Here is a 27,246-nt window from a genome sequence, read left to right on the forward strand (position 1 = left end):
TTGGATGAACCGAAGATGATGAATCAAGCCGATTGCTTTCTCTGCTGTGTCTTGCTATATGGATTTAGAGGCTTGGTTGTTTTAATTTGTCCGCTTTCTTTGTATGTTACATAATTCCTTAAATGGTACGGAAGCACACAAAATACAAGAACAGGGAAACATTTAGTGATTTTTTTTCCTAATAAAACTCCAAGCTTCTGGAAATCCTCAGCTTAAGAATTCTCTTAAAGTTATTTCTGCTTAAGACCATTGGTTATGTGGACTTGATTTTTCCCTCATCATTCCCACAGAACTATCTGAAAGCTCAGGCTGCTCACCACTGTTTGCAAGGTTGGATCCATTATCTACCAGCTTCTTATATAGGACAGCAGCTCTGTGCCTGACCCTCAAAGATAACTGACCACATCTGTTCCCATTAGCTCTTTAGATATTGTGGTTCAGATCCTGAATTCTGCCTGCTGGAGCCCTGGGACAGTGCATTTTTCCACAGTGAAGTGCGATTGCTGATTAGTCATTGCGTAGTTTGTTTGAAACAGTGCCAGTCAAGGAACGTAGACATTTCCCTTCTGTGAAGCAAGCTACATGCATGTAATAAAAGACACGATCCCTTTTGTACTGGCAAGATGTATATTAAAAGAACACTGGTCTGAATTTAAAGAGATAACGAAAATGAACAATTTAATCCATGCACCAATCTGGCTCCTCTGGTTTCTAAACAAATACCTTTCCTTCATCTATCCTCCATTCGTAGCACAAAAAGAAACATTTCCGCATGGGACCCTGGAATTCAGATTCAAAAGCTGTGTTTTCATCTCCCGTTTCTGTGTTTCTGATTTAATAAACTGCACATGCGAAGTAGGAAGGGTGATAAATAATCCCATACTAAAATCTGCAAGGCAATTGGAGCATCTCTACGCATTCTATTATTTTAGGTAGTCGTTTCAAGAATGAACCAACCAGACACCTTTGAGGGCAGCAGGGTGTTTAAGAACCACCGCTGCAAACACCCCGTGACTGTTAGTAATTAACTGTGGCTCTCCACTGGGAAAGCGAAGCCTTGATAAGCACATTACAAAACCATTGTTGGGAGTACAAGTGCTTTGAAGAGAGCATTGAAAGGAATTTTGCTTCCGAATATAAAAAAGTATGTAATGTGAGATTTCTCGAAGGAGAGATTATGCTTTATTTGGGCTTCTCTATACAGGTTGAGAAGCAGAATGTGAGAATACTTCACAACTTATTTAGGAACACAGACATTTGTAGGCTGGACTGCACCCAAGTCCAATCTAGTCCAGCATCTTGTGTCAGAGAGTGGCCAGCACCAGATGCTGCAGGGGAAGGTAGAAGAGAATTTGTAGAGGTTATGTTTTTACAAGTGGAGGAAACAACTTCCTAATTTCCAGTTGATGTTGTGGCTGCTATTATGTGTAGATTTAATTTCTATCTACAGGACAAAAATGAAACAGAGAGGTACCTATTTCAGACTTTAGATATCATTGTCCAAAGCATAAAATGTTAAATGCTTCCTCCCAGTCATACACTAAATGACTACAATCAAGCCAAAAAGACTGAATTCCACCCATACAGTTAGTTATTCCAGTGCATGTGTCTGGTATAGATTCCCATAATCTGCTTCAGCTCACTGGCATAGAAATGACCGCTTTCCTTTGGCCACACAGCAGTCAAGGCAAATGGGAATCTACCCTGTGGTTTTGAACGAGGTGCAGGTCTTTTTCTGTCACGCCAGCAGATCAACACCAAAGCCCCCCAGCCCTCGCAGAGGGGACACAGAGGAGGTGTGGGGCAGGCTGGGACCCTGTGGGTGGGGGTCCTTACTGATGCTGGCTGCCTATGGGCGGGTTGTTTCACCTCCCTGTACTGCCTCTACAGAGCAGAGATACTGACACTTGCCTTCCTTGAAAAGAAGTCTGATTGATAGCTGTGGCTAAAAAATAACCACAGAACATAACAGAGGAGATTGTTTTTTAGGATTATCAGCTCCACCACTGAAATTGCTTGAAACCACCCACAAATCTCTTCCTTAGACAGAGAAGAACACATTCACCTCCATACAAAGCTTCTCCTTATGTTCCTCCTGCAGAATTAAGCTGAGCCTTTGACTTTTATTGCTTGGCACTGGCTTTTTTTGTTGTTATTATTATTAAAAAAACACAACTTAAACTTAACTGTGTTCAGATCCCTCATTGAGCTGCAGCGGAGGAAGGGCATTGGCACTGGAAATTAATATGGCTGGCATGTCTGCCTTGGTTTTGAGGATAGTGTTTTCATGTTCTTTTCCTTTCTTCCCCAGCTTTCTTCTCTTTTGTGTCTGCCTGCTTCTTTCCCATTTCTTTCACAGTCGCTATTTTTGCTCCAAGCAAAGAACTCGGTCATGCTCTCACCCTCTCATGGGCGATGTGTACGTTTGAGGTCAGGCTAGCAAACCTGGAGCCAAACTTTGCATCCTTCCCTTGCCCTTTTCATAACCTCTGCCTCATCACAGTTTTCTGTCTTCTGTTTCCCAGGTTTTCCGCTGTCTTGCCGTGCTCCTGGAGGGCAGCAGTGCCTCGCTGCTGGCACATCTGCCTGGGGCGAGCTTGGGTGCTACCCGGTGGCTCTGATGCAGAGGTCCTGTTGGACACTGTGCCAGTCACTCGTCTCCATTCTGACGTATTTTATCCATTTCCACCACAAGTTTTTCAGGGAAAGGGACAGTCTGTTTGTGTCATTACCCACTGTAGCACAACACAGCTCCCGTGTGGTTCAAGGCACCATATGCTTCTTTGATATACACAATGGTTTTGATGTGCCCTCACATTTCTCTGAACTCACGTCGCCCTTCTGTCCCTCCTTCCTCCTCTCTCCGCTGTTCTTTTAACACCATCTTCCTTTTCAGCACTGTGGTCCTTCTTCCTTTTCCCCACGCTCTCCTTGCCCTCCCCCGGGGCTCTGCTGCCAAGCCTTGGGCAGCTGTCCTGGGGTGGAGATGGGGCTGGGACCAGGGGCCAGCAAGGATCTGCTAGGAAGGGTCAAGCCACTTTGACCCCTCTCCCTTCGGAGGGAGTGGGGATTTCTATGCCTGATCCTAAGTGGGCAGGGAAATAAAGAGAAAGAAGAGGCAGAGCTGTCTAATGAGCTTGGCAGAGGTGACATGGTTTGTAGAAAAGGCTGTGTGAGCCACGGGGAGCAAACCTTGCTGCAAGGAGTATTTGACATCTGGCTTCCAAAGCCTCATTCCTTGGAGGTCCGCTGTTATTTTATCACTTTCCCTGGATTCCATTTTCATATCTGCCCTAATCTGTGCATTTTCTTTTTTACCATTTTCTCTAGTTCTGTTCAACCCTTCTTCCTACCGTTCCCATCAGCATGGCCTATGGGCTGCTTCACTCCAACCAATGTTCCTAAAATCCCTTGATTGGGGTGCTCCAATGAAGCAACAATTAATTCTTGTATCTGTAATTTGTTTATCGTCTTCTATAGAGTCATACAACAAGCCTCGGGAGAGGGATATAAAAGATGAATGCAGGTTAATAAAACAGGAGTCTGTGGAAAATTGCATTAAGATGGCACAGCAATAACAGGTATAAAAACAACTGAAGCATGTGGTGAAGTCCCTACTATATCATAATATTTCCACTGGTAATATACATCGTAGTTTGTGCTAAAAAATCTGAAACTTAAAAGTGATAAAAAATTAATGCCTCCAAACTGCTACTGAGAAAAAAGGTTAGGCAAATTATTCCCAGTTGATACAATAGGTGAAAAAAATAAGCAAAATGGGTGAATTTAATCCTATCTAATTTTAATCATCCAAAGGACTGGAGCCTAGCCATATATATCACAGAGCTCCCTCTCTCATCAGTGCAGAGAGGCAGAGATCTCAAGGGAGACAGAGTCATTGCAACCCAGGAAAAATGTTTAAAAAGGGGGAAGTTGAAGACCCTGCCTCTCCCTTAACCGGAGAAGACTAATTAATCTAGTCTCACATAGATCTCTAACCCCTCCAACTGCTACACTTTGGAGCTTCCTCCTTCTCCAAGAAATTTTTTTAAAATGACCTAAGGTCACTGTGGCATGACTAGGATTAGCAGAGTTATTTGTGATTTCTGATATCCTGGAATGGAGATGAGACTGTTTCTATTTGTTTAATAAAACAGAGACAACTCATAGATTTTGCTAGATGCACTGGAAAGTCTCTGCCAGATGTGAGGTGCTGGAAGCAGAGCTACAAATTTGTACCAGATGCTCAGGATGCTGAACAACCTATATATCATCTTTGTAAACATTTTGTGTACCTGCATGAGCCTAAGGGGAAGTTACCTGTGTGAGCTAATATCACATAGGGATTTGAGAATAGCTGCCACAAATCTTCAAGCAGGCAAACAAACTGGAGAAGCCTTGCCCTCTCATGAACCGTTTATTGTTCTGCTTTAACAGGTTGAAAAGAGCTGACAAGAAGTGACGTGGGAAGTGGTCACACTGATAGGAAAAGGGAGATCTGCTTCACTTTGTCCAGTAACAGATCAACAGAATAAGAGCTGGACACCATCTTTGGAGCATAAACTGGACAAATGCGTAGGACATCCCACCCAGCAATCACCAACCAGAATACCTTATGTGTCAGGACATAGGCATTGTGGAGATGTAGCTGCCAGGGTGCCGGGAAAATGACGAGAGCTACCTGCTGAACTAAGAACACAGGTAGGATTTGTCATCATGGTGAGATACGTTTCTACTAATATATTTCAGCACAAATAGTACGATGATGTTTTTGGGAATGATAGCACAAAGATGAATTGGGTAGATCCTTGGGTTAGAGATGCATTCCTAGGAAGCAGAGAGTGCAAAATCCCACTTCAATGGGCTCACATGGGATAGTGTAGAAGAAAGTACTGTGGAAAAGCACTTAGATGAAGAAAAAATTAATCCATATAATTGTCTGCTCTTCCAAAATCTTAGCCAGAAATCTGTTGGAAACATTGCTTTTCACTGTGTGATCTGGTAGCCCAGAGACGGCTTTTAAAGTAATGTGGTTTTTTTAATGCTATTTCGCAATAACAGTAAAATCGCAGTTTTCAACCTGTGGTCTGTGAATCCGCATGGGTCCAAGGACTAATTTCCCGATGTCCACGGTTTTCTACTTTTCTGAGAAAAGCAACCCTAATGCCAATACACTTACAGCAGAACCTGCATCTACAAGGGAATATAGGAAGAGTTGAGCAATGAGAAAGAGTGAAAACCGCTGGTACAAAAGGAACATTTTTGAACACTACACAAGAGAAAAGGGATGAAGATTCCCATGGCCTTTTTTTTTTAAATGGAAACACCCTGGTTAATGGAGGACCATCTACACTTGTATCAAGAAAGATTGAAAGGTAGAGAAGCTAGATGGCAACAGTCATTGACACTGTCAACGACAATGACACTGTCATTGCCCAAAGAAAGTAGCACAGAATGTGCTGAACTGAAGTCAGACTTGCTAAATTGATCACTGGGAATTGGAGATTTAGACTGTGGCCTAAATCTCCAAGCTGGTGTGTGAGTCATGGCCCTTTGCTCTGAGAAATGGGAGACCTGAAATCTTATCATCACCCTTGATGACAGTGGAAAGAAGCTGGGGGTCAGCAAGACGCAGTTAGGGAGGGGAAAGTGCTGATTATCATTTTCATTGCAACAATATAAACGTAACCTTTGCCTCTGCAAGTTGCTAGCCAGCTGTTTTTAGATGATCATGGCACCTATTTTAGCACAATGTAAATTTTGGGGGTATTTTATTATACAACAGGATGACTGCTCTATAGAAGAAGTTCTGCTGGATTTGCCACAACAATCAGCCAGACACAACATCGCCAGCCAAGTGTTAAAAATATGAGCGCATTAAAGGTATTGAGAATTCCGATTGATCCAGTGCTCTATGCAGATGAGCCTGCAAAGTGCATTTTCTTTTACCTGACTTGAGTTTACTCAGTGGAATAACAGTCTGTGAGCTAAAAATAGCCTGTCAGCAGTGAACAACAGCTAGCTTTCTCCTCGGCGTTGTCTGTATTCCTCACTTGCTGCACGTTGAGCTGCTGTTCCTTTCTGTGGCAGGTCTGTGCAAGGAATTTATGTTGAATATCCAATGGAGAATTAGCAGGTGGGTTGGAGATCAAAGGTTGTCTGCTCTGCTTAATATCTGCGGCATTTCTCAATTCTTAGAACCGAACCAAGCCAAACCAAAAAATCATCCAGGAAAAAGAATGTTAATTGGCCAGATAAAACCCATGATCTGCGGGAACAATTAGGCAAAATCCACATCTTTGAGTAAATCATGGAGGGGGACATTGAAATCGCAGAGCTCAGATGTATGATACATACAAGCTACGGATGAAACTATGAAATTACAGTCTTTGATGTCATCTTAATAATCTTTAGCTGCTTGTTCATCTGTATTTGTGGAAAACATGGCCTTAACCCTTTCCATTCATTATGCTCTTCTCTTTTTAAAAAGATCAGTAACATCCTTAATATTCTCTTAGGGATGTTCTGCTTGAATATGACGTATTTATTTGTCAAAGACAGATGTCCAGTATTATGAAATGTCTAGCCTAATATCACACATTTTTCTTAACGTGACATGACATTAGAACTGAATAATTTTTAGACATGAGTTCTGTACCTCTAGTCATCCATTGACAGTTGGGATTTATTTTAAAAATATGTTAACTCTGGACTGGAGCAGTTTAAGAACAGTTTGGACCTAGTAATATGTGAGTCATAAGGAGAGTTGTTTCCTTGTCCTGTAAGTATTTTTTGACTTATTTAAGCAGTAAATACACAGCCTGATGAGACATAAACAAAGGTTTATCTATGAAACAGCCCCCTTAGTCTATTTAGCTACATCTAGGACCACAAGAATGTTAGTGCTGGTGGATTTGTGAATTCAAATGCTGCAAAAAGATATGCTGCTTCCTTGATGTTTATGGTGCTGTAACTCAAAAGTTATTCAGTGATAATCAGTGGAGATTCTTCAATTTCATGCTGGAGTGACATTTTCAGCTGTAAAGACATTAGCAAAAATGGACATTCCTAAACACAGCAGGAATATGCTAATACTAAATTCCAATTTTCGTAATGCAGTCCCAGAGAAGGAAAACCAAATCATCAAAACCACCAGTGCAACAGCATCACCCTGGAAGGTCAGTGCTGGGGACCAGTACTAGCAGGGCAGGGCTGTGTGCAGTCCCAGTGCAGGTCCAGTGGCTACCAGTATTGTAACTAGTCCTCTGCCACCTTAACAGATACTGATGGAAGGGTGGGGGGAGGGGGGGATTATAGACCCTTGATACAAGGACAGGACATAAAATGGTGAAAAGAGGAAAAATTTCCCCAAATCCCTGAGCCCCAAAGCATAAATACAGCCCAGGCTGCAAGGACTGAACGATGCAGATGGTGCATCCTCTTGAGGTTCAGCAGGGGAATGTACTTGTAATTGTTGCTATTACCTGGTTATGCCACTCAAAGTCAGAAGGACCATATTGAACTAATAAGTAGAACAATTTGAATATGTAAAGGAATAAACCATATTAACCCAAATCATACCAGGGAAGTGATTCTATTTCTGGCTGCGGTGAAGACCCATCTAACAGTTGATGGATGTTATAATGGCCTTGTCCTGATTCTGTTAGTAGTCCTGTCTTTGGGGCCTTAAAGTCAGCTGACTTACTTAGAGAGGAGAAAATCAAGTGGGTAGGGAAATCTTTGCAAGATTACGGTACACGGGAATCTCCAGGAAGCTTTGGCAGCCTCAGGAAAGACTTCCTCTAGCTCTAATTGAGCCAACCTCAGAATAAGAGACACTGCAAAGTGCAGCAGGGGAGGAGGAATAAAAGGTAGCTAGGAGGAGGAGAAAGGAGTACATGAGGGAAATCATGAGAATCCACTCCTGGAGGCTATAAGACTCAGATTCATGCTGTTTTATGCAGAAGGGGCAAAGTCTAGCTTTTTATCAGAGAGCTTCAAATGCATGACAGCTTTTGACAGAGAAGACAGCAAAGGCTAAAGAAAGAAAAGAAAGAACTCAACCCACCAGTCACTGAATTTAAACTAAACTAAACTCTGGTGAACCTGTCAGGGAATCTGTGTTCAAAAAAGAAATCAGGGGACCCGAGGTCTCAGGAACTCTTGACTCAAGGAGGAAGAGCAGGTATTTATGAAACTGCAAACGCCTCTACACGAAAACCTTGAGTCTAACAGAAGTCACTTTCTGACAGCATCACTTGGAAGGAAGTGTGTTTGTTTTAATTTGTGCAGTGTAACCTCCTCCACACTCAAACCACAGAAGCTCTGAGCCTAGTTCAGCTTTATGAACAGGAAGCAGTGTTTTAGTTTAAGAATCTTAGATTTTTGGCTTAGGAAATTGTTGGTTCAGGCCTTATTATAACCAAGATGAAAGTTATCACGTATGCATGGTATGTAAACTGAGAAGAGTTTGTATATTTGAATACTTTAATATTAGACCAGAGTGTTGACACTAAGATTATTGGAAGAATAACTTAATATTTTCAGAAAAGTCTGAAATGCAAATCTTTCAAATCAACAACATCAAGATGAAAAGTGAGCCTAGGCTTGAATGTTTGCTAGGTTTTCTAATAATTATTTTTTTCTTCACTTTAGCACGATTTTAATTTGGCATTCCTGAAGATTATGAATAGCTAATTCACAGATCTACTGACTTTAAAGGCATAGGGGTTATAATGACCTTCCAGCTTGATCTCTCATATAAAGCAAGCAAAAGGACTTCCCTGGATTAATTCCCGCTTCAAGTCCAACAGCTTAGCACAAGGAATTTAAAAACCTTTGGATTAGGTTAAAGCAAAGGCCTCTGTAGCCCATGTGTGTCAATCTTTGACAGAGGTCATCAGTGTTCGCTTAGGGAAGCATAGGTGTAACAATGCATACACAGCGATCCTTTTGGTAACGTCCTTTGATGACAAGGTTTTAAAAAATTTTGCATCTCTAAAAGTTTCAGATGGCAAAAAAATCCCCATCAGCATAAGTAAGTTGTTGCTTTTGCATGTGGTAAACAAGTTAAATCTCAGAGGAAAGGCAAACTCTGGATTCTGGGAGAGAAAATTCCCTTTGCAAGATAAACTTATCTCCAAATAATAAAGGTGGTATCTTAGGGTTTCAGACACATTTTGCCTTCCTCCTACTGAGGATCTTTTGCTGCAGAGAGATTTCCTTTTTGGAAGAGATGCAGAGCAGACTCTTGTGGAAATAAATGAGGGAGGACAATCTGGCAAAGACCAGAGAAAAAACAGCAGCACCAGGTTTTCGTCTCTGGCTGACATGGCATTTTGTTCAAGGTCAGTCACAGAGCAGGCTCTGACTAAAATTATGACTAAAATTTAAATCATGCAAGAAACACAGATAAAAGTGAGCCTGGTCTCCTGGAGTCCTACCCTAGACATTTAGGTGCGATTCTTTTAACCAAACAGACACCTGTTCCTACATGTCATCTGGTTAGTCAAAAGTCCCTTTATGGTCAGTTTATAGAAAAAATAAAACATTTTTTGGACATGATTCCTCTCTTCCTATAGTAGATGTCTAAAATAGGTCAGCTGAATCACTCCTTAGAAATGTTATTTTTCTTTTTATCATGAAATACCATTTTCTAAAGATGTAGACCTCCACATTGTGGCTGTCTCTGTCTTCATGCTATGTCTTTATGTGAGATCAATCCCATCCTCAGATGCTTCTTTTCCTTGATTTGAACAAAGAATGAGGTTGTGGAGTGGAATGACCAAAAGAAGTCCCGCTTCTTGGATAGTCACAGAAATGGTGAAAAGTGCAACAGATTGCTACAGAGACTCCCCCTTTTCCCCCCACAAAGTCCACAAGCTCTTTCTGACCTGGTGAAAGGGAGATTATCTCTCAGAAGGGGAAGTGGAGAGAGACTGCTTGTTCTTCCAGACATCTGAGTGGGAGTCAATGCAGTTTGGGTCTTTATGAGGGATGTGAGGCAAATTAAATATTACCTTCACTGTTGGGATTAATCACAAGCAGAAGGTTTCAATAGAAATACATGTATTTGGTCTGAAGTGGAAAGAATTACTTACTTTCTTAGAAAAAATTTTTGTGTGATGTAGGTCTGAAGTGTCTGAGATGAAATGAAAGTACTTGGTTAATTGCAAGGAGTTCACAGGGAGACTAAATGATATGAAGTTCAGATCTAAAGGCAAAACAGTTAGCATAGTCGTGCAATGAACTGAGCCTTTACAGTTGCTCTCCACACACTTGGTCTGGCTGGAGTCACACATGACCCCAAGGGCTCAGGGCACAAGATTCCCAGCACTACAGGCAGTAGGAGGCTTGTGGGCAAGAGTGAGGAGACAACTGCCTACGTGCCAGGCACAGATCCAGATCATATTTTACTCTCTACAGGCCCAAAGGTCCTCCAGCACATTGTGGTTTTGTTCCAGATTAATGTGTCTGAGCTGAGAAAATAAGCCTGTTTTATAATTTCAGGTATTGTTCTCTGCTGGCATTCTGAAAAAGTCAGCATGGATGTTAGAAGCTAGAGAGGACCGGCTCCTGAGGATGCAGGAGACAGAAAGGAACTTGGTAGACGATCTGTCAATAGTCTGGAGGCTCTTAGAAAATTTCAGGAAGGAAAGTGGCTTGGAAGCATCTGAAGGATGTCATTAAGCTGCGTGCCTGTGTTCTGCAGTGAAATAGGAGGATTAGACAAACAGAAGAAGAGCTTCAGGCCCTAGAGCATGGCTGACAGTCAGCAATGAAGACAACGGGCATGGAAAAGTCTGCACATATCACTTGCCACCAGGTAGTGCAAAGGTCCTTCCCTCCCTCTTAGCAGAAGGGAAGTGAAGTGGCCCTGGCACAAAGTGGAGGCTGAGCACAGGCCAGGAAAATACTGTAGTGAATCTCCTTGGTGAAGAAATATCCACCAGGTTTAGTCAAGGCTGCTGCCTCCAAGTAACTTTGCTAGAGAAGACCAAGCCCTAGTGCAGAACAATGAACAGGGAGGATGAAGGGTTACCAGTAACTGTTTACTCAGGAAAGGTTTTGAACTGATTTGTTTTCTTTTCAATAATCAACTTAGGAAGCACAGTGACTCTTAAACCATCTGAGTCAGTCTGGGAGGTTTTATTGATCCTAGCAGAATAGTCCATTGATAGCGAAAAAATTATCCGAGAAAAATAGACATTTCTGCCATTCTCAATACCTTTCTCATCAACCCCTTTTCACCAGCAATAGCTCTTTCCTTTACTTACACTCCATTTTCTTTTCAAATCAATATTATTCCTTTACTCTAATAGAATCTAAATATTTTCTTTAATGAGCATAAGAGATGACAATGAATCATGCTGATCATTAGTTGGAACCATCATGCAACAAGAACTCAGTGCCATTTGAAAAACACTTAATGCACGGCCTGAAGTTTGTCATCTCACTAAGGAGCATAAGATTATTTGGTGCTACAACTTAGAAAGGAAACATTATCCCACTGATGAGATTGTGCCAAACACCAGAAAGAAATGTTTTCCTTTGGAACACACCACACTAATTGCACAAACAGTCTAAAACATGTCTTGGTTTCTATTTCTTATGTTAAAAACCACAACAGAATGTCCCTGTAATAGGTGACAAAGAAAAAAACCCCAATCTTAGGACTCTAGTTGTTCCACAAGCATTACTTTGAGTCTTTCCAGTGGCAATAATGGCCAGTTCACCAGACTGGAAGCTGTCTGAGACTGAGAAGTGGGCCACTTTCAGAAGACTAGAGAAATCATAGACAGACTGGCCTGAGACTCACAGTTTTCCAGGTCACACCAGCAGTCTCAAGTTCATCACAGATGTGACCAGATCAGATTGTAAGCAAAGCTGCAGCAAGTTCAGAAGGTAAGAAATTAATTAGGATGAAAGGAGAACTTTGGCTGTAGCCATTAGGTAAAGCAGAAATGAACTCAACTGCAAAAATAAATGTTTAGGCTATATACTAAGGAAAATGTTTTGATCATAAAGGTAATGTTGCACTGGGACATGCTGCCTGGGAAAGCTGTGGAGTCTCCACCATCACAAGTTTCCAAGAAAAAAATAACCAAAATTTTATCAGAAATGACACAATAATCCTGACTCTGCTTTGGAGCAGGAGATAGACCAAATGGTCTTCTGTTGTCTCTTCCAGCCTTATATATGTTGCAGAACCCCCACATTTCCCATATTTACAAGCTGTTTCTGTCCTTGGAGCTCGTAACAGTGCAGTTACACTGATTTACTCTAGTTGGGGGATTGGGATAACATGTTCATGACTCGTGTTCTCATGCCATCAGCTCCTCAGCAGCTTCTCACTGGTGACAACCAAGCTCAGAGTCAGAGTGCAATATCCAGTCTCAATCAGACAGGCTAGTGAGCATGCCTGAAGGTAACACTTTATTGTAATGCAAGGATTTTGCTGCAAAGTCCTCTCTACTTCTTGAGTAAGCCTATAGGATGCAAGCAGGCTGATATTTGAAAACCTGAAACTGCAGATCTTATTGATTTCTTGAAGCTATTAAATGATTGAGGTGCAGTACACCTGACAAATTGAACAGCATTGCCAGTTGGTGTAACATGGAGCAGCTCCGTTGACTTTGTTGCTAATTTATCACAGTCTAGGATTTAACCCACTGAATCCTGAATTAATTTTTTATATATTCGTGAACTATTTATACTGTATGACAAATCAATAGCTTTTTATTGTTCACCTGATTTAGGATGGATAAAAGGAATATTTCAGTATTCTCCAGGCCCCCAATGCAGAGGGGCCTTGAATGATGAAAGATAGAGTAGGTTTTGAATGGAAGAAAAATTTCAGGGTAGAAAGGAAAGAGTGTAATTTAGGCTAAATATCTTTTTTATCAATGATATGAATAATACATTTTTTCACAAACTCATGACAAAACATAATGTCCTTTTAGAAGATGACATATAATTCTTTATCTTTCTTTAAGAAAGAATTATTAATTTTGAAAAATCTTTCTGAATTTCTTTGCATTTGTATGAGCCATAAAACCTCCAAGGATCTATTTGAATTTCAGTACTGTCTCACACTTTTATTAAAATATACTTTAGCCCTGCTTCAGTAATTAACATGAAGATAGGGCCCTTATTTCTAACAACTGAAATCTCTCAGTTATTTCAGATTTTCTTTAAGTATACTTTTGATTAAATAATTACTGGGTAACAGTATTAACAATTTGTCTGTGATAGGGAACATACCACAAATTACTTACTTATGTTTCTGCAGTTCATGCTTTTGCCAATGTGTTTTATGAGTATTTATTAAAGATGATGCCTTGAGTTAATAACATAAAATACCTACTAGTTTCATAATCATCACTGCAGTGCAGAAAGCATTAGAGTTACAGTAGTTCTGCATTGACGACATCAATAGATTTACTGCATTCATTTCCTTATGCAAATATTCAAAAACCATACCTTACTTTAGAACCTTATATAACATATTGCCTACACGTGAGGGTATGAACATGCAGAGTAGACTTGAAAGTTAACAGTGCAAGTCGTGTTGCTCCTTCCTTTTTTGTTTCTCTGTTGTCTTAATATTAGAGCTCATTTAGTGTTGGATTTTGTAGACACGTACACTTCTGCACAGTCCCTAACAGTAAGAAGTGGGACTGCTAATGGTCTTTACATGACAGACTACATTGCCACCTATACTGAAGACAATGCAGCATGCTGCTGCTCCTACAGTAGAGCAGGGACTGAACAGACACCCATAACGAGTCTGTGTGAATTAAGCAGACTTATCATGCGTTCTCTCCCTGCATACATGCATGATCTACCTCTGCATGGCAGAACTTACTTCTCTCGCAGAAAAACCTTGTTTGCTCCTGAAATTTTTCCATTTTTTCCCCTCTTCCCCAAGAGCAGCATGTTGCTCTCTGCTCTTGCTGCGTCTGCTTCACCCCACAAAGGGAGCAGTGAAAGATCTGCTTTGCTGACAGATGTCTAGGTTGCCTCCTAGGGAGCTAGATGTTTGCAATATGGAGTGCTATGTTGTAAGATCCTGGGCTAGGAACCCTGAATGATGTTCGGGTCTCCTAGAGAAGAATAGGAAGGGTTGGAAGGGACCCTGAAAGATCTTCTTGATCTTCCTTTGCTATTACCCAAATCAGGATCTGGTGATAGGAGCTTCCTAGACTTCCCAGCAGTTTATTCTGCTGCTTCATTCTCCTTACCATTAAAAGCTTTTCCTGAGGTCTAGTCTTCTGTGTGACTATTTAAGCCTGTTACTCACCTGTGATAAATCTGTTTTTTCACACCTCTAATTCTTCTTTTTGCTATTCTCTGAAATCTGTCTCAGTGATTTATATTTCTTCTTAAAATATGATGCTCAAAACTGGGCACAATACCCCAAATGTGTCCCTACTAGTGCTGAGTAGAGAATAATGTTTACATTCCACATCTTGCAGACAATATTCCTTTTTATTAATCCCAGTAGGAAATTTCTCTTTTTCACAACAATAGGATACCAGGGTATCTGCTCTGCTTCTGACCTTCCGTAGCCTTAGATTCATTTCTGTTGAACTGCTACCTGGCCTGTTGCTCATCTTCCCATATTTGTGGTAATATCTATGTGAATAATTTTATGGTGAGTCTACTTTCCTCCAAGGGTTATTTTGGGAGCCAGAATCTGGCAATACTAAAGTGTAGCTGATCTGAAAAAAATATTGCTCTCTGGAACTTGGAAGACATGATGATCAAGTTAGCTATCAATAACTCTTTGTCCTCTACTTATGTGGCAAGCAGATAGTCAATTACACATCAAAATAATGTAAAAATTAATACATAATATTAGTCAGCAATCAGCAATCAATTTTAGAACAATTCTTTTGGGTCAGGTACAATCAGGACCACTTTCATAGGACATTACATAGAACTATGCATAATTTTGCAGAATAGTATGTCTTAATTAAACATGGAGAGTATCTGGAATCAATACAGGTAGAGAATGCATTCACATTAATCTCATTTAAAAAGTTTCAGTTTTATTTTAGGAAAAGAGCAGTACAGAATGTTCCAGTCACATCTTGAAGTCCTTCTGCTACTGCTGTCATGGAAGTTTTGCTTGAGAAAGGACTATAGGATTCAAGACCTGCATTTCAAGTGAATTCCTTTATTAATAAATAAACATAGGTGAACTAATACATGCAAAAGAATTTTGGCAGGGATAATAATGGAAACAAATAGAAAAAATATTAAATGGGTGAGCACACTTAATCGGCCTTAGGTTGCCTAATGAACAATTAGCCTAGTGTTTAATCCCCCTCGATCCATTCATTTTTGCAGCTCTTACTCTCTAAAGATAAACACGGATGATTCCAAATGTGCTTTTGTTTTTGAAACTACTCATATTAGTATTACATTGTAATCATTGGCATGGAAACTGTGTTATAAATGGGAATGGAGAAAAGTGGGACATGCTAGAGCGCCTATGACTTGGTGCTTTAAACAAAGTGTTGCAAAGAACTTGCAGCACTCTAATATAGGGCTGAGATGACCCCTGTTGATTAAATACAGAAGACTTTTTACATGGAAGCCTTTTTTTAAGGCCTTAGGAACACAATGCTGACCATCCAATAAGTGGCATTACAATGCTAGGCTCTGCTGACCGTGATCAGACAGTCTATCTTAGGTACTTATCTTACTTAGCATGACCTAGGTTCAAGAGAAAACATATCAATTGAGTATTTGGGATTGCTAAACTCTGAACCCATGTATTACCAGTGGAGGGAAAGAGCACCAAGCTGCATCCCACTGGTTTCCTGAATGTGACTCCCTGTGTCTTTGTATCACAGACTGTAGAAAAGTTCTCTCTCACATGGACACCAACCTTCCCTCTCACTTAGTGCACCTAAGTAGTGTTTATTTAGCAGTCCCAGCGTGACCAAGTTCGACAGAAGGTGGAGGAAAGGAACTACTCTCATGTGTCATGGTGGCTTGTACTCTGGTAGAGTCAGGGCAGTTAAATCTTCAGAGCAGGTGCTTACCTGTTCAGTGGGAATTCTAGGCTTGGAAGTTAGTGATCAGGAACTAATGAGGTGGACTGGATGTGTTTTAATTTGCTGAGATATATTAAAATATCATGTTAGTTAGTTTGAAGGCCAGACGGAACTTTTTTTTGTTGCAATGGTAAGGTGCTCCATGAATTGCTGCAGATTCTTGAGTGAATGCTTTTTATTTTTTTCTTTCTTTCTGAGGTTTTCTGGTTTTTGGTAGTAATTGCTACTCTCGTACGCATGAACCTAACAGCTGCAAAGGGTTCTCTAAGGAGCCTTTCAGGCAAGTACCTGTGGCAGCTCCATCAGGACCCCTCTGATGTTATCTGTGTCCTAGCCAGTTTGGGATATGTTCTAGGCTTGCCAGGGAAAAGTTTGAGTCTTAATAAAAGAAGAGAAATTAAACAAGAAAGGCAGAAAGTGTGCCTAGGGGGCATGAAGTTCTGGATTCCTGCCTAATGCCACATTCATCAGGCTTAATGTAGATGAACTCTGTGTGGGTTTGCCAGCAGCAAAGTCAAACTTCTCATCCGAGACTTCCTAACGCATTGCTCCGTAGTTATGATCCTGAAAGCCTGAGCAGTTTCTGCCTTTTCATGGGCCTATAGCTAGAATACCCAGACAAATACCAATCCCACATATGTATCCATCACTCAGGTCTGCAATATTCACTGGTGTATTTTACTCTTGGTGTTGACCTGGAGGCTTCCCTTCTACAAACGCTCCCAGGGAGCTTTTCTCTGACTTGTGGACAATCAGGCTGCTAGCTGACGTTAGTGGTCATGATGGTCACTTCATGCTAAATGTGCTAAACATGTTTCATGCTACACCTGATTCATGCTGGACAATGCAGCAATTAAGCATCCCTCTGTTTAGGAATGATTGAAACAACAGAAGCCATCGCCCATATAGCTCCCTCTGGCAAAGACAAAGCAACAGGTTGTTCAAAATACCTAAGAAACTTTCTTCTGAAATGTGAAGGTGGATGTGAGGGCTGACAATTGTTTGGTTGGAATTGTATGTGATTGCGAACTAGAAATGGCCAGAAGCAAATTGGAAGGTGACAGGACAAGGACACCATTATGGTCCTGAGAGGCTCCTGAGGGCTCTTTAGGTAAAATGCTGTCTGGAGTGAGGCTTGGAGCATAGAACAAAGAAAAGGCACAAAGGTTTTCTTTGAGGAATGTTGTATTCAAGACAAGTGAAGTCAAGCCATTCATCAGCTGTACTCATCTTTTGGGTACGGGTCCAAATGGGCAACTGGAGAAGGTCCAAAGGAAAACAGCAAGAATAAGAAGATTCTAAAAAAAGCACATGGCTAAAAGAAAAGCAGTTATTTCATTGAGTCAAGAGGAGATGACTGAGGGGAACTTTACATAAATGAAAGTTAAAAAGCCAAAATCTAATCCCTTCGCTATATAAAAGGCTGGAATGGAAAAGAAAGTACTAAATTGCTTCCAATTTACATAGCAGAGAGGACAAGAGTGATAGGCTTGGTTGCAAAACATGGGATTTAGTTAAACTTTTGGAGACCTTCTGTCCATAAGAACAGTAAAGCACAGGCATGAGCTATTGCAGGAAGCTGTGAAATCTCTCTCGTTGCAGATTTTAAGGGAATCATTCAACAAATACTGGTTAATAAAGACTTAGAGATAGTTTATGCTGTCTTTGGAGAGGGAGATGGATCAGATGAAGTTCTTACTGGTTTCATTATCTATGGAACTGTAAATGCTGTGATCAGGAAAATGGAACGTTGTGTACAATCTTTGAAAATGAAGAAGCTTACATAAAAAAGGCCTCTTTCTGTCCATTTCTACCCTAATGGATACTGCACCCTTTCAGGATAAGTTCTAATTGGGACCTTGTGCCCTCGCCAGGAAATCACAGGGACTAAGAAACCCTATTATTCTCTGCAGGCGCTCCCTGGACATTGATTTAAGGTATCTAGGTCTAAATGGAGCTATTTGTCTGCTTCCTTCCTTAAAACTGGTGAATGCGGAATAGACAGGCAGATTGAAAGGAGTATGTGGAGACTTGACTCCACCTTCTTACCTACTGGCCAAAATACCTAGATCAGTGACATTTTAGGGAGCGGGAACATCTCCCACAGATAAGCAGACAACAGGACATTGCTGGGTCATACCACTCCCTGCTACAACTGGATGCTTTAATTTACATTTCAGCCTTTGGCCAAGAAACCTGGGCTTCAAGTCATCCCCCAGCTCCCAGGAGCTACCTTTTCTTCCAGACTAGGTTCTTCTTCCTTTCTTCATACTGAATAATGCCACTAGGAATATGTTTATCTGAGCTTGATACTCAAGGTATTAGTGTTGATCTCTAAGCTTTGTCCTGGATATTTGCTTCTGGGAAAAATCTTGGTCAAATCGACTGATATCATTGAGAAATTCATAGTCCTTAGAAATCTCAAAAATGTCAATGAAACAATAAAAAGAAATCAATCTTTCCCTATTCATCAGAGGCTCTAGTGCTGTTGAAGTGCCTCATATTTCCAATAGTCTTTCAAATAGTCCCTGAAACTGTTAAAATAAAGACACCTTTCCCCCATTTTCCTTCTCTGCCTTTCACAAGTGTTGCTTCTTTTAACCTCCTTCTCCCCTCTTTGTTTGCTTAGAGGATCAAAGCTTTTTTATGTATTTCTTTTTTCCTCCCAAACAGTTTCTGGAGTGTTAAAAAGCACCACCAGTATACTGAGTTTACATTACAAACAAGTTAAAATTCCCAGTCTGTCAGAGCTTTTCTCCTAGGATACCAAGGAAAGCAAAGTTCAGCTAAACTGCACAATTAATCGGAGATCACTTCTGAGTGAAGAAGAAAAGGTTGTTTTAAGCAGAGCTATTCTCTTCTTGGAGATTTAAAGTCCACTTCAGAAAGCAAAATTATTATTCTCTGAAAGTTCTCTCACTTTATTTGTATTCCTGGAGCTATCCCATTAGGTCATCTTCCCTTTTCACTCATAAAATCATCTTAATGAATCGACTGTGGGATTAGCCATATGTAAATACATCCTTATTGACAGTCACATTGACAAGTGAATGGATGAAAAAGGGCATGGACTGCATGTTGCTTTTGCTAGAACAGCAGTTGTTTTTATTCTGCTTTCAAGACCCTGAGGCAGACAGCTTATTTGTTGGTTATGAAGAAAATGTCCCTTTTCAAGGTAAATCTATCCTGTAATAATGGTAAAATAAAGAAGCATGTGCTGGATGGTTTGAGAGTTGACTGAAACAGACTTCAGTGTTGATCTACCATTCCCATACAGACAATTGCTACCCTTTTCTCAGCTTTTGAGAGCAAAAACTAGCCTGATAACTCAACCTAGTGCATCAGTCCCATGTAGGATGGGCTTGCACCTTTTTAAGAAAATGCACTGTCTGTTGATCTCATTGTCTGTTATTGTCAGGGATTTTCTGAAGCCCTGATGGTTGCAAGGAAGAAAATGAGCAAACACAATTAAGAGAGCCCAAGGGAATACACTGAAAACAGTTGCAAGGTAGATTTGACAAGTGTACTTTAGTGTCTTGCTATAGCATTTGGAAAAAAATGCTAAGAAGATTTCTATAAATTTTGTAAATTTTCTAGTAAAATGTCATTCTGCGATACCATTTGTGGACAAATATTTCATAATGAGGAAAAGCAGACCCTTATTACTGTCTATGCAAATAATGTGCTGCACAGACCAGCATCGTATGATATCCTTTACAGACAATTTTGCTAAAGTTTGTTCCAATATTACTGCACTGATGTCCCATATGGGTGTTTTTCCCCCTGCTTTTTACAAAGAAAAGAGTTAAATACTGGCAAAATACATCTGTTAGAAGGTAAAATCAAGATCTTTCATCTGTTGTATACTGAAACATCTGGAATCTTTTACAATGGAACCAAATTAGGTGTCAGTTGACATACAGTGAAGATGTCTTCCTGACTGACTGAACATTAGTAAAAATGCCATTAAAAATCTATGATAAAAAGCCAGAAAGTCTCTGTCCATATACTCAACTGGTGACACTCAATGCTCAAATAAATACATAATCTCACTAAAAATTATTAGGGGGCTTTTTGAAAACTTCCTTGTCATGGCAAAACCAATTATATTTTTGCATAGAATATAAATTTTTAAATGTTCTTACAGATAAGGATAATTTTTGTCATTTCTTAGCCATGTGAGCTGATCCAAGAAATCAAACTATGTTAACACTTCAGAACTGAACCCTACATGTCCTACTGCACAATATCTTTTTCTTTCTCTTTGCATCCATCCTTTTGTCTGTTTATCTGTCTTCCCATGAAAATACATATAAGTGAGGAAAAAAAAATCCTCCGAGTTCTGGAAACATCTCCAGAAATTACTTCTTGATTTTTATCAAATCTCTTTGGCTGTGTGATTCTAACAGCAGGGCAGCCAATTTCTCTTAAGTGTCACAAATATAATGTAATATTTTCAAACCCTAGCAGAACAATGTCTTCTCATGTTTTCCTAATAATTTCTTCACTGGATGATGCAACCACTGTGAATGAAATTAATAATAGCAATATAAATACATAATAATTATAAAATAATACAGAAACAGCTAGGCAGTAAGTACTGGATCAAAAAACAGCTCAGCCAAAGACCTCCTTTAAACATACCTGTAGAAGTGTTCACTCAAGTCTCCCATCAGGAAGGCATGGCACATACAAGGCATGGAGCCAGTATGGGATCTAAGGAGCCCTAATCACAGCTACATTATATAAAAAAGAAAACCAGCCTGATGCTGTGAGCTGCACATCAAAATGGTCAAGAACTGCAATGCGTACCCTACATCAGATAGCCAAGGTCAGCAAGGTCAAGAATGGTCTAGGAACCTCTCAGAGAACAGACTAGCTTTCCATAGGGCTCCATTCCTCACCAGGGAGGAGGAGTGTATCTAACCCGCAGGACCCCTTTATTCCCTTAGCAGAGGACTGGGGTTGCCTGACAATCCCTTTATTCCCATAGCAGAGGACTGGGGTGGCCTGACAGCTCCTGCACCATCTCAGCCCTGCTGTTACATGTCACTGGAGCAGGGAGCTACACCACTGATGAAACAATATTTAGGGATTTTTAGGGATGAAAAATTTTATGAATAAATTTAGGGATAAATTTTAGCAATTTAGGGATGAAACAATATTTTGTAAGATTTTCAAACCCTTTTCAAATGGTGTCCTATCCTATACTTCATAGGTCAGTGTAATGGTCATTGGTTTGACCACACAGTATTCAATGACTGTTGCAAACCACCGATGTCCCTAAGTGCTAGATTTGGCATCTGACACACTAGTTGTGCTGGAAGAGGTTTACAGAGTCGCACCATGCAGTCAGGCAGCCCCTTGTTGGCCGCTTATCTCAGCCAGCCTCTTTGCAGGGCTAATTCCAAGGAAGAGTCCCAGCACTGCCAAATCTCAGACTCAGTAAATTGCCTGCAGCATCCTCCTTCACAGACTGCAAGGTAATATCTCAGCCAGCCTAATAACATGTGCTTTTGAGGGCCAGCCACCACAAAGCAGAGAGGCTGAGGCTTTGCAGAGCCCTAGATTATGCAGTTTATGCAGCAGGATCAGCTGTTGGGACATTAACCTCTCCAAATGCAGCATTTAGGTAACACAAAAATTGTCCCTGATTTGAACGTGGACTCGTTAGTGGAGCTTTCCATGGGAATGGGAGCTGATGTACAAGTCTTACTGGATAGATGAGGGTGCAGTCAGTCACTACATCCTGCACATTTTCTTTTTGCTCTGTTTTCCACCAGCATGTCATCTTCTGGGCAAAGGTTTTTCACAGTTTTCAGGTTTCCTTCAGCTCCTTCCTCCTGGCTAGCCCAGGCCCTGCCTCCTCTGTGCCCGTGGGAGGTGACTCCCCCGTACCACCCACCCCTCTGCTCCTCTTTTATTTCTTTTTTTGGCAGTCCCTGCTTCCAGCCTTTGTCAGTGCTTTTCCTCTCATTTCACCTCAGTCCCAACCCTTTCATTTTCCTTCCCTATTTTATTCTTCCCTTTGTCATCTCCTCAAACACCCCTCATTTTCTCAAGAGCAACCCTGTTTCTTCTCACCTGCATACTCTGCCTCCCCTTCTCAGCACCCCTCCTCTCAGATGCCCTGTACCTTAAGGGGTACTCTAAGCTAAAATATTTGTCCTTCTTCCCACTAATACCTTCCTTTTAACACACTAATTCTCTAATACAGTTCTGACCTATGAATTTGCTGACTTTGTGGTCACCCACTGAGCTTTTGACTTCATTCTCCTTTGTGTGCACTTGCTTGGTTTTCCTCTGGAATCTGACAGTGTCTCCATTGACTTCCTACGAGACCCCATCAATCTGCTTCTGCCTCCTTTGCTTTTACTGCACTGTCTCTGGATTTTACCTGAAGCCCACGCATGACTACAAGTTTCCCCTCCCTCCTTTTCTCAAGGATATGCTTAATTTGTCAATAGTGCTCACTGTGTGCTGATACCTGGTAAGACTTCTTGGTCACCATAGACTTTAAAATTCTTTTACATTCCACCTCTCCACCTAGCTTCTTTATCTTTCTTATTATTTCAAATTACCATGGAAAAAATCAGCTCTATGACATTTTCTCTACTAGCTCACCCTTTCCTACATCTGTGATGCTGTTCCCTTCCTTAGTCAGTACGTCTGAATGCAATCCTCTGCCTGGCTAAATTTTGCAGTTACCACTTCCATAACATATGCAATATTTTTGCCCTGCTAGTTGGCTCACCGGATAATTTCTAATCTCTTTAATGAGAGTGTCTTCTTCACCACCTTCATCTACTTTACAATCTCTTCATCCCACAACTGACTTACCATTCCATTTACTTTTATTCCAGCTTGAATACTCATCTGAATGTTTTTACTGCTCTTCCTTTCCTTTCCTATCAAGCTATTTTCTTATCTTTATTTTTCCCATTTTGTCTCCTACAAATCTATTTTCCTCAACCATTTTTTGTCTTCACAACATTTTTTCTTCTCTATTCAGTTTTCTAATGGAGAATCTCAAGGTTTCACAGCATCCACCAAAAGTCTGCTCTGAGTTCCCATTTCATCCATGAAATGTTCATCAACTATTCCCTCTGTCCACACCTTGCTTGATGTATATTTGACATAGTTTATATACTTGGTCATCATCCTGTATACCTTTGGATGTACTGGGGAAAGGACTTTCAAGGTCAAGGTCATCAGTACTATCAAGGTCAAGCCGCTTGATAGACTTTAAAAAGCTCTGAAGAAAGACTGCCTCAGTAATTGGAGTTAAGACCATGCCTTTGCATGCGCAAACTTGGAAGGTTTGGAAAAGCTTCTACACTGCTACTTAGGTTTTTGAGACAACTTATTGATTTATATGAGGAGCCCATATGTTCCTATATAAGCAGTGCAATTGCTAACTACATAAATGCTCCCATAATCTCAGCATAGCTATGAACAATAGCATGATAATAGTTCCAACTACAACATTTTATATTTGAGAGAACCAATGTGAGATAAAAGCAGTATAGTTCTACAGCCTTTTTTTGGTGTAATTTGCTATAGCTCTAGTAAATTCTCTTCTTTTTTACTTTAATAGGTTCAGAGCAATTTACCCCCTATGAAAATTTGCTGCATTGCTTTGGAAAGACAGCTAGAAACAAGACAGTATATTTCTTGCAGTATTTTTGAAAAACTGAACATCTTTGAAATAAAATGTTCGAAAACCTCATAAGACAATAGATAAGCCAGCAAATTCATTTAGGTCACACACTGGATTCTGAGCTTACCTGAAAAAAGAACCAAATGCACTAATATGTAATAGTTAAAACACTTCTAACAATGAACAGTGTTTTTGTCTCAGTGGAAATATCTGACAATTGCACTGAGGCTGTTCCCAGACATCATTGTGCCCAGGAGAAATTCCTATTTTTTTGTCATTTTACTCCTACTACTAAAATAAACTCATGATTTTCATGCCAATCTGTATTTTCATAAGATGAAACGTGTCCCAGATTTTTCTGCCAGTTTAGGGCTAGATTATCACAGTGAAAGTTGGCCTTATTAAGTTCATAGCCAGGAACAGTCACAGGCAGAGATTTAGGAAGATGGTACCACCTGAAGACTAAGCTCCTTCCCTGCCACCTTTGGAGCCAGGTCCACCACAGCTGTGCTCTGGACATTCAGCGCTGGGTGCAGGGGCAGGGTGGCTGATCATCCATTCTGGTCACCCCTTCTCTTTGGCTGTGGATACCCCTCTATTGCAAATACAACTCACCCAGGGATTAAAGCACAACCTTATTCTCCACACTGGTAGAGAGCAAGAAGACAATCTTCTCTTTAACTCTCTCACCTGGACTAAGTTCTTGATTTAGCTTTAAACGAGCTGTCAGTTTTATATCAACCAGCAGAAAAAAAACCAGTCAATATTACATGATCTTCTTCACAAGAGCTTATGTAGCTTGCTGTAGTTATACGTGTTCACACACAAAGAGTAACGCTGTCTGATCCTGGAGTGTGTCAAATATCTCTGTGTTGTTCTGTGGCATCCTGAGAGTGATAGTACGCCTAGCATTTTATCAACTGGAAAAATTCATACTAACAGATCAATAACTATAGAACAACAAGTTGGAAGAAACAAGGTGAAGAAATCCTGATAAAAGTTTTACGGGGCTTTGGAAAGAGCTTTCAAAAACTGAACAGAGAGTGAAGTCCCTTCTGCAGGACACTGTTGGCAAGTTCAACATAGACAGGATCTCACACCCTGTAAAAGCTTTAGGTTGGATTCTCAAATCACACTGCTAAACCAGACTCTTGGTGGGTACGCACTTCATGTGACCTTACTGAATTCTTGTAGACCAATAGAGAGTTTAGCCCACTAGGCTCAAAGGTAAAATAAGTGACATTAGAACCAGGTCATTCAGATCTTATAGTATTCTACATGGGACTCTGCGAGCTTCAGAATAATTTACGTTCTGTAGGACACCTCCAAGGGAGAGTTGTGTTTGCACAAAACATCCAAATAGCTCTTTCTTTAAATGCCAGCACATCTCCTTACACTTTCTTCATTTCCAAATTCAACTCCACTTATGTAATGCATAAAACTGAACTGAATGATACCATGATACCATTTGTAACGTATTTCTTTTCTTTTGGCTTTCCAGTCTGATTTAGTACTTTACTTCGTCACAATTTAATTAAGTATAAAAACATTAAGTGAATCCAGAAAGATACTTTACCCCTGCAACTTGCTTTAGATTCACTCTTTCAATGATAAAATTAGAATCTTACTCCTAGACAAGGTGTCAACATTTGCCTAAAAAACTTTATTTGTAGAAGCTTATAAGTAGGTCATCAGCACAAGTAACCCAGACAAAGATCAGTAGCGATTACAAAAACATCTCAGCTCTTGGACGAAATTCTTGTTTTAATGTACTTGATACCAATGCCGTTTTGCTTGCTTTTACGTTGCAGAACAGTAAAGCAATTGGTGGATTTTCTATTTTGAAGTGCATTTTATGTTTTATATATAATGCAGGACTTCAGAAGTATTGACAGTAGCAGTGGACAACATCATTCTTTAAAAAAAAACAAGCAGGAGAGCCACAGAAATTAAAGTATGAATTCTTCTAGCAGAAGACAAATTAGCTTCCATTGTTCTTCAAGTAATCAGTTTATTCAGAAGGATTTGTATGGATTGTTACTGATTTCACTCAAAGAGTGAACACTACAAAAGTACAATTTTTCTATAACCCTAAGTGTGAATAGAAGTAGCTTCATGTGCAATCTTCCCCAATATAACTGGGGAAGTTACATTTTCTTGTAATACTTGCATTTATCAACACAAACAACAGCAGAAGAATTCATAATGATTTAGGTGTATTTGAAGAAAAAGAAAAAAGTAATTTTCCTAAAATATGTATTTGATCAGGTGGGTTGTGTGCTTTTCAAATTGTTTTCATGCATATTTAATCAACCTGAGACATATACTTATGCAAGCTGAAATAGGCACCAGTCTGTGTCCCAGGCTGTTCTGTTTCACAGTCTTCTGATGGAGATTTTTTTAAGCTGAATTAATTATTTAAAAAATGAACTAAAATCATCTTCAGCAGGTGGCATAAACTGAGAAAAAGCCAAAGAACTCATGAACTACCAGCAAATCCTTAGCTTAGTTCAATGCAGTATCGGCAAGATGTCTAGATTTTCAAAAACTGCTTGGTTTTTTTCAAGATTGCTGAAATGCAGGGATGTATGCTTAAAATGATCCACAGAGACACTAGGATAACCTGGTGGGGGGAAAGACCCCAAAATCCAACACACCCCTCAAATCCTACCTACATACCAGCATAGAAATACACTTTCTCACACTCACATGTGTATCTCAGCAGATTTGTGTGCCTGACACACACACAGATGAAAGACACGTACCCACACACCTTTCGGTCTACACAGAGTTAAACACTGTCTAGGAATAAAAACACATTCCTATGAATCTATACATATAATACATCTATATGCATCCAAGAAAACACAAACATAGGTATACACACATACACACTCAGAGACATAGGAACATAGGCAAGGCACACACATAGGCACAAACAACTGTAGAAGCACATGCATATACCTATACAGCTGGATGCATACTCACATGGACAGATAGATATACAGGCATATATGAGGGAGAGTTTACATTGGCTCTATCATCCCTGCTAATTTCTCCTTTCTTTTTGAAGCCTTCCAATTTTAGGATGTTGGAGTGAGCCAGGTCCCTGCAGGGGAGATACCTCAGGAGGAGCAAAGTACTTCCAGTTTCTTTAACGTTCCCCACCTCTCTCCCCCTCTCTCCCAGCAGCAGATGCAGGGAGATGAGCTGGTACCCAGCACGGCTCTCCCAGCTGCTGGCTTGGCACTTTCCAATCCAGCTTAAGGAAAGGTATAGGACGGCAAGCTTAAGATCTCCTCCCTTCACCCCCAAAGCCTGCTTCTGCGGGAGCAGGAACCTCTGGACAACACCTGGACACAGCTGCTTTGCCCTGGGCGAGACAGCCCCTTTCTGCCCGCCCCCCTCCCCCCCAGCTGTGGACTACAGGGATTCCCCTGTACCCTACCTGCCCTCTGCAGGTGTGAAAGCCCTTGCCACCCCCCTCCACCACCACCACCTTCTCCTGGCCCCTGACTC

At 40.5% G+C, this 27,246-nt stretch overlaps 1 protein-coding gene across 3 annotated transcripts in view; it reads right to left on the reverse strand.

The window, feature by feature from the left end:
* GRM3 (glutamate metabotropic receptor 3) overlaps positions 1-27,246 on the reverse strand; it is a 112,468-nt gene that overhangs the window by 84,174 nt on the left and 1,048 nt on the right. Inside the window, exon 2 of one of the 3 annotated variants that reach the window (XM_075144238.1) lies at positions 26,716-26,836. The exons of 1 other annotated variant lie outside the window; for it this stretch is intronic. The gene's annotated coding sequence lies outside the window, so the exon portion shown is untranslated. Of the gene's footprint in view, positions 1-26,715; positions 27,071-27,246 lie in introns of those variants that run through there. One more of the 3 variants, XM_075144225.1, reaches the window with a different exon arrangement.

The sequence above is a fragment of the Calonectris borealis genome, chromosome 1 (assembly GCF_964195595.1).
Source record: "Calonectris borealis chromosome 1, bCalBor7.hap1.2, whole genome shotgun sequence".
Taxonomy (NCBI): Eukaryota; Metazoa; Chordata; class Aves; order Procellariiformes; family Procellariidae; genus Calonectris; species Calonectris borealis.